Raw genomic sequence first — 10,859 nt, 5'->3', positions numbered from 1 at the left:
GAAGCACCACTGCTAATTTCACTGCTGTGACAATAATATCATCTCCTGGAGTGCCATTTGCTACTTCTGTACATAGGGACACAGGTGGCGCTCTGGTCTAAACCACTGAGCCTCTTGGGCTTGCCGATCGAAAGGTTGGCAGTTCAAATCCATGCAATGGTGGTGAGCTCCCGTTGCTCTGCCCCAGCTTCTGCCAACCTAGCAGTACAAAAGCACACTAGCGCAAGTAGATAGATAGGTACCACTGTGGTGGGATGGCAAACAGCGTTTTTGTGCTCTCTGGCTTCCGCACCAGAAGCGGTTTAGTCATGCTGGTCACATGACCTGGAAAGCTGTCTGTGGACAGATGCTGGCTCTCTCAGCCTGCAGCGAGATGAGTGCTGCACCCCATAATTGCTCTTGACTGGACTTAACCAACCAGGGGTCATTTGCCTTTGCTTTTACCTGACCTATGTAGCAGATAGGTTTTTATTGGAGGGAAACCCACCAGGTAAGCTAAGCAGAGGTTGCATGCATGACAATGGATTAAATCGTTTCTGTTTTGTCCCTTTGTTAGGACCAACCAAAATGTCACAAATTAGGGAGGAAGCTTTTTGAATCTGCCAGAACTTGTCATGAGGATGTATGTTAGGCAAAGTATTTTGGGGGTGGGAGGTGGAGAAAAAAATCTTTTTTGGTCCAAAAATAATTTCTGCTGCAGTTTACAGCAACACTACTGGTTTTGTTATTGGAATGTATTGCTGAATGTACAAGATGCAGCTTTACATTTGCCCCTTCCCTTCTTTGAGCCTTTATGCTGGCCTCCCTTTCCCACACTGTATATTGAAAATAGCTGGAATAACCATAAGGTGGCTCCCTTTCCCCATAACACAGACTCTGCAGATCTGGTGGTTTTCAAAGAGTGGGCTGTGAAGTTCTTTAGGGAGGCTGACTAGCAACTGTTGTGATGCTTGTGTTACCACGTTGAAGAGAATCATTTTCCATTGTGGCTGAGTCTTTACAGGAAAAATCAATAAAAATAAGAGTGTCTGCGGAACCCAAAAGCTGTGGTTGATCCTTGCCTGCATTCATCTCTCTCTCTGTATAAGGAAAGTAATGTTTTTCATGGCAGCAATATATATATATATAAATAATGAAGATTCAGGGGGTTTTAATGGCAGATTTTCCAACTGCACAAATTCCCCATCAGACAACCCACACTTGGGGAAAAGAAGAAGCTGAACCAACACAAAGTATGCATTACTTCTTGCCTGGAGCATGTACCTGTGGTTTTCCCAAAAGAATCAGTACTTATCTACTGAAAAGTGACAATTCGTTTTATGAAACTGCCCACAAAACGTGTACTTTAAAGGTATTTACAAGGAGGCAATGAAGTATGAGGGCAGAGAAGAGGAGATTCTGGCCAAAAAAGAAAATAGTGTTTTAATATGGGACACAGGAAAGTCCATGGAGCATGCCCACTAAGCTATATCCCTTCTTCTCAGGGACATGAGATGGAGAAAAAGATCTTCATTAGAGCATGTCACTCACAGCCTTAGTTTGTCCTAACAACCAGCACAGCTCAAGTATTTCATTGTCTTAATACCCTTCATAGCTGAAGAGACTTTGTAATAAACCATTCTCCTTGCAGAATGCAATGTAGTGCAAGTACTAATGAAATATCAGCTGCTCACAATTGCCTGTCAGTCCACAGCATCAATGTGATCAAGGTTCCTGTTGAGGTATCAAAATACTGCCAGCTCTGTGACAGCAGAATTTACAGCCTTGTATAACAAAACAAGATGGGAAATAGTTTTTGAACACCATCCTTCCACTAGATGAGATCTCTCCTCTACATGGGATAAACAACTTACGCCCTCTCTTTCTTTGGCATGTGTTTGCTTTTTCTTTTAAACTCTGTAGAGGACTCAGAGGAGTGCAAGAGGCACCCACAGAAGAGTGCATAGCAGGGGTGAGCAGTTTGCAAGATCTACTTTATCTTTTGCTGGAACCCCAAGTTCCATCAAAGCCAGGTGCAAAAGTGTAGGTGAGGGAAACACAAGCTTAGACTAGATAATGGGATGCCTCAGAGCGCAAGCTCAGCACAATAAACTGAGCTCCTGCTCCTTTCAAAAAGTCTACTGCTATTTTCCTCCCAAACTCTTAGTTTTGCCATCTTAATTTAGGAGAAAAACAACCCTAACCCTTTAAAAATTAAAACAATAAGCAATTGGGGATCACAAACCCTTACTGCAAATTACCCAGCGTTTTAGCAGATCTCAGTCTAACTTCTGCTTGCCCCTAGTGTTTAGGGAGCAGATTGAAACAGACATCCCTAGAAAGGGAAGCTTCCTGCATGCACATTCCAAAATCTTTTTTGTTGTTGTTGTTTGGACTGAGTTGCAGTGCAGTTTATCTGGATGTCCTCTGGGCAGTGCCTTACAAGTTGTGGGGCAGATCTGGGACAGTGGCCAAGGGCAGTCTGTTCTCATAGGCAAGTTCAGGAGAGGAAATTGTGGGGTTTCATTTAGTTCTACAATTTAAATATATAATCAGTGACAGATGGTAATGCTAACTGCAGAAGGGGCTATTGTACAATTTAACATTTTGCACATACCAAAAAGTAAATAGCCTGAACAACAAGTTAAACAGATCACCTTTCCACTGTGCCCACAGCCCAGGATACAAACTTTTCCAGACATGTTGCCCTTGCCTTGGGATATCAACAGCCAAGAAAGATGACCAATAGAGAGCAGCATCTAATGTGTACAGTTAATTAGATTTCCATCTATATTCTTTTGTGCTGGAAGGGATTGTGGTGGTGAAACCTTTACATCTGGGGCAGAGGTACAGAGTATGGGCCATGTTGCACGTACAGCAGCTTGCAGTAACAGCTATGTTCCATGTGTATTGTGCACTATCAGTTTCCCTCCCATCAAGCAGCTTTAGACAGCTCCATTTGTACAGCTCTCCATGCTTTATTTTTCATTTTTATTTATTAAATTTATATACTGCCCTTCGTCCAAAGATCACAGGGTTGTTTAGAGTACAAAACACAAAAATAAATAACATAATAACTAATAAAACTATAAGTAAGACACCCAGTTTAAAAGGTCATAGATGGTTTAATTAGCCAAAGGCCTGCACTCACCCCCCCTGTGGACAGACACAGGAGCTCTCAAGACCTAGGAAGGCAGGTGTAGTGATGCTACTTCCTGGGTATGCATCTCCTTTCAAGGAGAGACAAGCACAGAAAATGATCATAATCATCATAATTTATTATTTATACCCCGCCCATCTGGCTGAGTTTCTCCAGCCACTCTGGGCGGCTCCCAATTGAGTGTTAAAAACAATACAGCATTAAATATTAAAAACTTCCCTAAACAGGGCTGCCTTCAGATGTCTTTTAAAAATAAGATAGCTGCTTATTTCCTTAACATCTGATGGGAGGGCATTCCACAGGGTGGGCGCCACTACCGAGAAGGCCCTCTGTCTGGTTCCCTGTAACCTCGCAGTGAGGGAACCGCCAGAAGGCCCTCTGTGCTGGATCTCAGTGTTCGGGCTGAACGATGGGGGTGGAGACGCTCCTTCAAGTATACAGAACCAAGGCTGTTTAATAGTTATTGGCAACTGCTGCTACCTGTCTGACAATCTGTGGATCTATGGCAGTGACTGTGATTGGTCACAATAGTGACTTTAGGTTCCAATTCAGATTAACATTGTTAGGAATGCATAGGGTGCCTCCAGGCTGTCAGAATTTTCCAGGAGTGATTCACACACATACCAGAAATTTAGGTTTGTGCACTTAAAGTACATTAAATGCTCTGTTGCCCTAGCACAACAAATCTACTTAAAAATAAAAGGAAAAACCTAACTAACTTCTGGCAGTTAGTAAAGTGATGGGGAGATGCCCTGAAAAGTGTGGGATGATTTCCTTGCTTAATAAAATGCTTAATAAAAAGACATATAATCACCCTGCAAGCAAACCAGGATGAATGCTCATTGTCACATAACCTCCCAGTAAACTAATTCAAAATAATCTAACCTTTGCATCGGCTTTGTGCAAGGAAATCAGGATGAATTTTCAATAAACTGGTTGCCTGGAAGAGTAATAGTAATAACACTGGAGCCATTTGAAGTGATGTGTTGGGGTTTTTGTGTGTGGTCTGTAAGAACTCAAATACAAGGACAGCCACCAAACTACTAAAGAGCTGACTTAAACTCACTGGGTGATACATAAGCAAGTCACACTCAGAAGAGATACACTGAAATCAATGGAATTAAGTTTTACTTTCTGTCCTCAGAGGGTGATTGAAAACAGTGCTCTGGCTTTAATTCAGCAATACATTGCAGTACAGTACTGCCTCTGCAGGCTTAAACCAATTAAATTAGTAACAGAGTGATGTTATGTTGCTCACAGAAGTCTTCCCTAACTGGAAAACTAAAGAAACTATGGAAGTGTATCAATAAATGTCTAGAACTAAACACACTACATGAAAGTGTGTCCTGCTGAAAACAATGGAACTTACATCCAAATAACATATTCAAGATCCCAGTGCTGAAAACATTCAATCTGTCTTACTTTTTCTTTGACTTTTGCCATCTGAATTCCTTTACTATTCTCAGCTAAAAAGCTTTTTCCTTGCTTCGCAGGAATAGTTGCATCATTTTTCATACATCCTCTGGGATTACTACTCTGCTGTACTGGAGAAGACCACATATCAGATAGATTGTGCAAAAAGCAAAACAAAACCCCATACACTATGCATTAATAAATGCACAGCAAACATATGTGAAGAAGTGTGAATTCCTGTAATGCAATGACTTCATAATATTTTTCTGCTGAACAAAGTTGTATATTATATAGTGTGTGAAAGACTTATGATCTATAAAAATCTTATTTATGGCCCAATCCTACACTACCTTACCTTGAAGTAAGTCCTACTGAACTTGGTGGGACTTACTTCTGAGTAAACATGAATATGATTACATGTCTGTTTGCTGATTAAAAATGTAAATAAATCTACTCCTATAATCTATGGTGCCTTAGAGCTTGCCCTAGAGCTACAGAATGGGCAAATTAAGTTCTTGTCCCCCAAAAGGGGCTTAATCTTTCCCATACTAGAATTCAAGTAAATTGCCCACTGCAGACTTGACTGTTACTTATACAACATATTCCTATGCAAGTTTCCTCAGAAGTAAGTTCCACGATGTTCAGTACTGCTAACTCCCAGCTAAGCATGCAAAAGGGGTCTCAGTGACAATATTTGCAAGTTTCCATAGGTCATTTTGCACTTTGGCATCACTGCTTCAGTCTAAGCACATGAAATCACTAATCAACAACTGCTATCTATGATGGAGGAGAGTATAGCTTCTATCTTCAATAATCTCATTAGTGAACAGCAGTGACGGATATGTGAACTCATGTGACCACAATCCTGAATGCTTACTAGTGTTAATACACCATACCAGGTCAATTCCTGGAGGTAAACGACACCCTGTAGTTTTAATGAGGTTTATGACCCGACAGAGAATCTTTCCCATGGTGCATAATGTAATTATGCGTATGTGTTCATGTTCACTTCCACAATCTTTTTGGATGGACAGGGGACTTCTGGTGATGGATCAAGAATCTCCATCTTATGTTTGGGTCAGTCGTAAACAATGCTCATCCCTTGCTCCTAGTGAACAAGAGCACAATCCCACCCAAATTGCCTAGGATTTTGGGGAGGGAGAGAGTATTGTTGGTGCCTTCCCTTCTTTTTTCTTTTAACTGTTAGTTTGGGATTTCTGGCTTACTGTAGATGCCAGTTTCTTCATGAGATCTGTGCCCAAACCCATTTGGCTTGCTAGCTTGGCTCTGCCATGCCTTCCTTCCTGCCAATGCTTGGCCTTTCTGCTTTCTCTCCTTCCACATATAACACTCAAAGTATCTGGCATTCATCTGTCACTGGGGACTTGTTTTTGCCACATTGTGTAAACACACACACACACACACACAGCCCTGCCAATGTTGCTAAACAGACCTACCTCTTCTCCTGGTGCTATTACCATGGTATTTCTCCATATGGAACGATTCCATTCGCTTGCCAAACTCACTGGGCTGGGGGCTTGAAGTTTCTCAAGCTCTGATACCTTCCAGATCTTTTGGAAACAACATGCTATCTTTGCTGTGCTGCATTCAAGAAACCCGCCACCATATTTGTTTCCTTTTAAGGCACTGAGAGCAAAGAATATAAGGAAAGTGCTGATTGCTGAACATGATATTCAAATTAGAGAAAGTAACAAATATAAGCTTGAAGGGCCAGTTAGATCCTGTGGCTTAGAATGAAAGATTCTACCTACGCAACAATGCACAAGTAACATTGGAAAAAAGTCACATCCTTGCTATATATGTGCCCCAAACAATTTATCCACTGGACGAATCCTTCCTGCAAAACTAAAGGGTCACCATGGAAAAGCAGAGTCAGGAATTCTTACAGTAACCATTGTCATGTCTTTGTGTCTTGGTTGTCACTACGGTTGCATTTTTTATTTTTTATTTTTTTTTTTATAAAATTTTTATTGATTTTACAACATTTTAAAAAGACAAACAGACAATAAAAAAGACAAACAAACACGCATAGTTTCATACATATTTTCTTATAAACCTCTTTTCTTGGACTTCCCCATACCCCCCCTCTCTGCATCCCAATGTCCATACCTCAACTAGCAACTCCCAATTATTACTTTCAATTCTCTATCAACTTAGTCCTTTTCTATCTTCTAACCATATACCCTTGTACCCCCTTGTTTCTGAAAACCACGACATTTTTAACATTCATTAAGTTTATAATAGTCCTTCAGATAGCTTTTAAATTTTCTCCAGTCTTCTTCCACCGTCTCTTTTCGTTGGTCACGGATTCTGCCTGTCATTTCAGCCAATGTCATATAGTCCATCACTTTCATCTGCCATTCTTCCAGAGTGGGTAAATCTTGTGTCTTCCAATACTTTGCGATGAGTATTCTTGCCGCTGTTGTAGCATACATAAAAAAAGTTCTATCCTTCTTTGTCACCAATTGGCCGACAATGCCCAGAAGAAAGGCCTCTGGCTTTTTGGGAAAGGTACATTTAAGTACCTTTTTCATTTCATTATAGATCATTTCCCAGAAGGCCTTAATCTTCGGGCAAGTCCACCAAAGGTGATAAAAGGTACCTTCAGTCTCTTTACACTTCCAACATTTATTATCAGGCAAATGATAAATTTTTGCCAGCTTGACTGGGGTCATGTACCACCTGTATACCATTTTCATAATGTTTTCCTTTAAGGCATTACATGCCGTAAATTTAATACCGGTGTTCCATAACCATTCCCAGTCAGCTGACATGATGTTATGTCCAACATCCTGAGCCCACTTAATCATAGCAGATTTTACTGTTTCATCCTGTGTGTTCCATTTCAACAGCAAGTTATACATTCTAGATAGAATCTTAGTATTGGGTTCTAACAGTTCAGTTTCCAATTTTGATTTCTCCACCTGGAAACCAATTTTCCTGTCCTGTTTAAAAAATTCCATTATTTGACGGTATTGAAACCAGTTTCCAACTTTATGCTTCAATTTCTCCTGACTTTGTAGTCTGAACTTGTCTCCCTCCTGTTCTAAGATTTCCCAATACTTCGGCCATCCGGCCTCCGTATTGAGTCTCTTCACTGCTTTGGCCTCCACTGGTGACACCCATCTAGGGGTTTTATTTTCCAATAGATCTTTGTATCTTATCCAAACATTAATCAATGCTTTCCTAACAATGTGATTTTTAAAAGCGCTGTTTACTTTATCATACCAAAGATATGCATGCCAACCAAAAGCATTGTTAAAACCTTCCAGATCCAAGATATCAGTGTTCTCGAGGAGCATCCATTCTTTCAGCCAGCAGAAAGCTGCTGCCTCGTAGTACAATTTTAAGTCCGGCAGGGCAAAACCCCCTCTTTCTTTGGCATCTGTTAATATTTTGAATTTAATTCTGGGCTTTTTGCCCTGCCAGACAAATTTCGAAATATCTTTCTGCCACCTCTTAAAGCATTCCATCTTGTCAAGAATCTGCAAGGTCTGAAACAAAAAGAGCATTCTAGGCAACACATTCATTTTAATCACAGCGATTCGGCCTAGCATTGACAATTGCATTTTTTATTTTTGCCACCAGCTTCTGTCCTGTATTTTGACCACAGCTTAATGTGCAGACATTGGCAGGTGACCATGCATATCTTGTTGCTCTAAGATGCTTCTTCTTCCTTTTCCTGCATATCAAGTTGCTATCAAAGTCTGCACAGGAGCAGGCCAGGATGCTTTTTCTGGCTAGTTGGCATTGCTAGTATCCACTTTTAATTGTTATTTCCTTTTGTTTCATTGTGTGTGTGCTCTAGCTAGCTTTCCCAACTTAGCTGTACTGAATAGACTTTCCCCAACAAATAAATTGCAGACACAGCCTAACTTGCTAAATCCTTCACTCTCTCCATATCCCAAGCCATCTGGATGTGATCTACAGCAGTGATTTCAGCACCTGGCTATTACAGCGATAGGGCTGTAGAAATAGTTTAGATAACTCCACTGTTGCAATCTCCGAAGTATTAGAGACGGTGAGGGCATTCTGCTTTCTGCACAATTATCTGTAGTGATAACATCACCAAACCTCTCCTGAAAGTAGAGATATTCTCTGGGCACTGGCAAAAGCTCTGCAATGGTTCTATCCATATTCCTGATAAACAAAAAGTCCCGCTGATTTTAATGTGGCTGGATAATGCCTTTTGCTTTTAATGCTGTAACAAAGAAGGTGTTCAAGTCCTCCCTTTTGGAAGATAATCCCATAAGTGGATAAGTAATGCTGCCATTTGTGCCTTATTTGTACCTTAAATTGGCAGGAAGCAGTGATAGCAGCATAATATGAAACCCAGAGGAATGTAACATCAGCAAACAATACCCAGATGTTCACAAGCTAACACTGCATAACCCAAGTACATTTATGGAATGTGCACCAGCAAAATAACGCTTACACCACCACTATCCTATGCATTTTGATTATGAGGCAAATTCAGCTGTGTCCAATTGATTTTAAGCCCTTGCATGGTTACAAACCCTTGCACACCTCCTGAGAAGTTCTATTGAACTCAGTAGGACTGCTTGCCTATGTTGTGAGTGAGAACCTAGTCAGACCTATATATCAAAGAGGCCCAATGTGCTGTGAATGTGCTTTGAGCACACTTTGAAATGTGTGATTGCAGCACAGCAGGCAGTTGGACTTGCATTTGGATAGAGTGGCCAAGTGCCATACTATAACATGGACACTCCTCTACTTTTAAGTCTGATTTAAAGAGAAAAGAACAATTAAGAAAGGAGAGCAGGGCCTTTGGGAGTCAACAGGCTGCAGACTGAGCAAGCACAAAGAGATCAACAGTTTTCTCCACTGGTGGCGAGTTGCCTTTCTACTTAATTTATAATATTTGTTACTAAACTGGCAGGTAGGCTTAATATCAATTAGCATATGCAAATCCCAGGGCCCTCCTTTGGGGGAGAGGGGCGATGCCTAAATGGTCACTGTATGTATGTGAGAGAAGATCTGGCTGGTCGCTACAATTCTGTGATTCTATGCCTGGGCAGAGGAGAAAGGTTGGTGGGAACTGCATCTTCTGTGATCCTGAAGATGATGCGGGGCCGCGGGGAATGCGGCCCTCTCGCAGGCACTGTCCTCGCTTGACTGGGACTTGGTGGGACCCAAGTTCTCTTACCCTTCCGGCGAAATAAGCACCCCCGGGGAGCTTCTTCGCTGCGTGTCGCTAAGGAGTGGGCAGAGGCCTAGGCCTTCCTTTTTGCGCAGACCTGAAGGAAGAGCGGGAGAGCTGCGCCGCTACCTCGCTTGCCGGGAGCTCCATGCAAAGGAAATGACTGACCTGGCCGGCCCTTCACTGAAGGCGGGGGGGAAACAACAACCCCCACTTCCCCGCTCCTTGGCCTTCTTTTTCCCGCCACGCGGCAGCGACGGCGACGGGCGTCCCTGGAGAGAAGGCGGCGGCGCAGCAGCTTCCTCCCTCCTTAAGCGCCCAGATCTGAGGGGATGGATGGCGGCTCACACCTCCTCCGCAGCAGAAACGGCAGTCTTGCAAGCTCCACGTTAAAGGTGAAGGGCTAAAGGGCTTTAACCCCGGACTAACATTTCTTTTAATAAATATATTGGTTTTTTAACCAATTATGTACGATTTTAAATTTTGGTCTATCTATCAACCTAAATTTAAAGTCGTACATAATTGGTTAAAAAACCCAAAGAAACGGAAAACGGACATTATTCTTGCGATGTGACAAAAGTATACTTCAGGTTCGCACAACTGGCATATCGCGTTTACTTGTCTGTGCATTGTGGGGGGGGGGTGTACAATAATATTGTAACAATATCAAAATTTATTCTGGCTGTCACACAGCAGCGGTGGCAGCTGAGGTCCAGTGAGAGCGTGTATTTTTAATTTGTAATGCTGTGGGGCCTCTTAAACTTGGCATAGTTTTAGGGCCTCAGCATGTCTTAATTCATGCTGAGAAGTGAGAAGGAATACATATGTGGGCGAGCAGATGTACCCTCCAAAAGATGATACAGGGGTGTGCATCTAGTAATCCAGTACAGTGGTACCTCGGGTTACATACGCTTCAGGTTACAGACTCCGCTAACCCAGAAATAGTGCTTCAGGTTAAGAACTTTGCTTCAGGATGAGAACAGAAATCGTGCTCCAGTGCCGCAGCAGCGGCAGGAGGCCCCATTAGTTAAAGTGGTGCTTCAGGTTAAGAACAGTTTCAGGTTAAGAACGGACCTCCAGAACAAATTAATTACGTAACCAGAGGTACCACTGTAGTACCTTTTT

At 42.0% G+C, this 10,859-nt stretch overlaps 1 long non-coding RNA gene across 1 annotated transcript; it reads right to left on the bottom strand.

Moving 5' to 3' along the window:
- Positions 1-2,949: 2,949 nt before the first annotated feature.
- LOC310708083 lies at positions 2,950-10,129 on the bottom strand. The gene is made up of 3 exons (XR_014526839.1): positions 9,741-10,129; positions 6,010-6,199; positions 2,950-4,683 (listed from the first exon to the last, which is right to left on the bottom strand). It is a non-coding gene; the product is annotated as an uncharacterized lncRNA (long non-coding RNA).
- Positions 10,130-10,859: the final 730 nt, after the last annotated feature.

Source organism: Podarcis liolepis, assembly GCF_965112155.1.
Source record: "Podarcis liolepis genome assembly, chromosome: 5".
Taxonomy (NCBI): Eukaryota; Metazoa; Chordata; class Lepidosauria; order Squamata; family Lacertidae; genus Podarcis; species Podarcis liolepis.
Note: the sequence above shows the minus strand (reverse complement) of the source record. Positions and strands in the feature narration are given on the sequence as shown.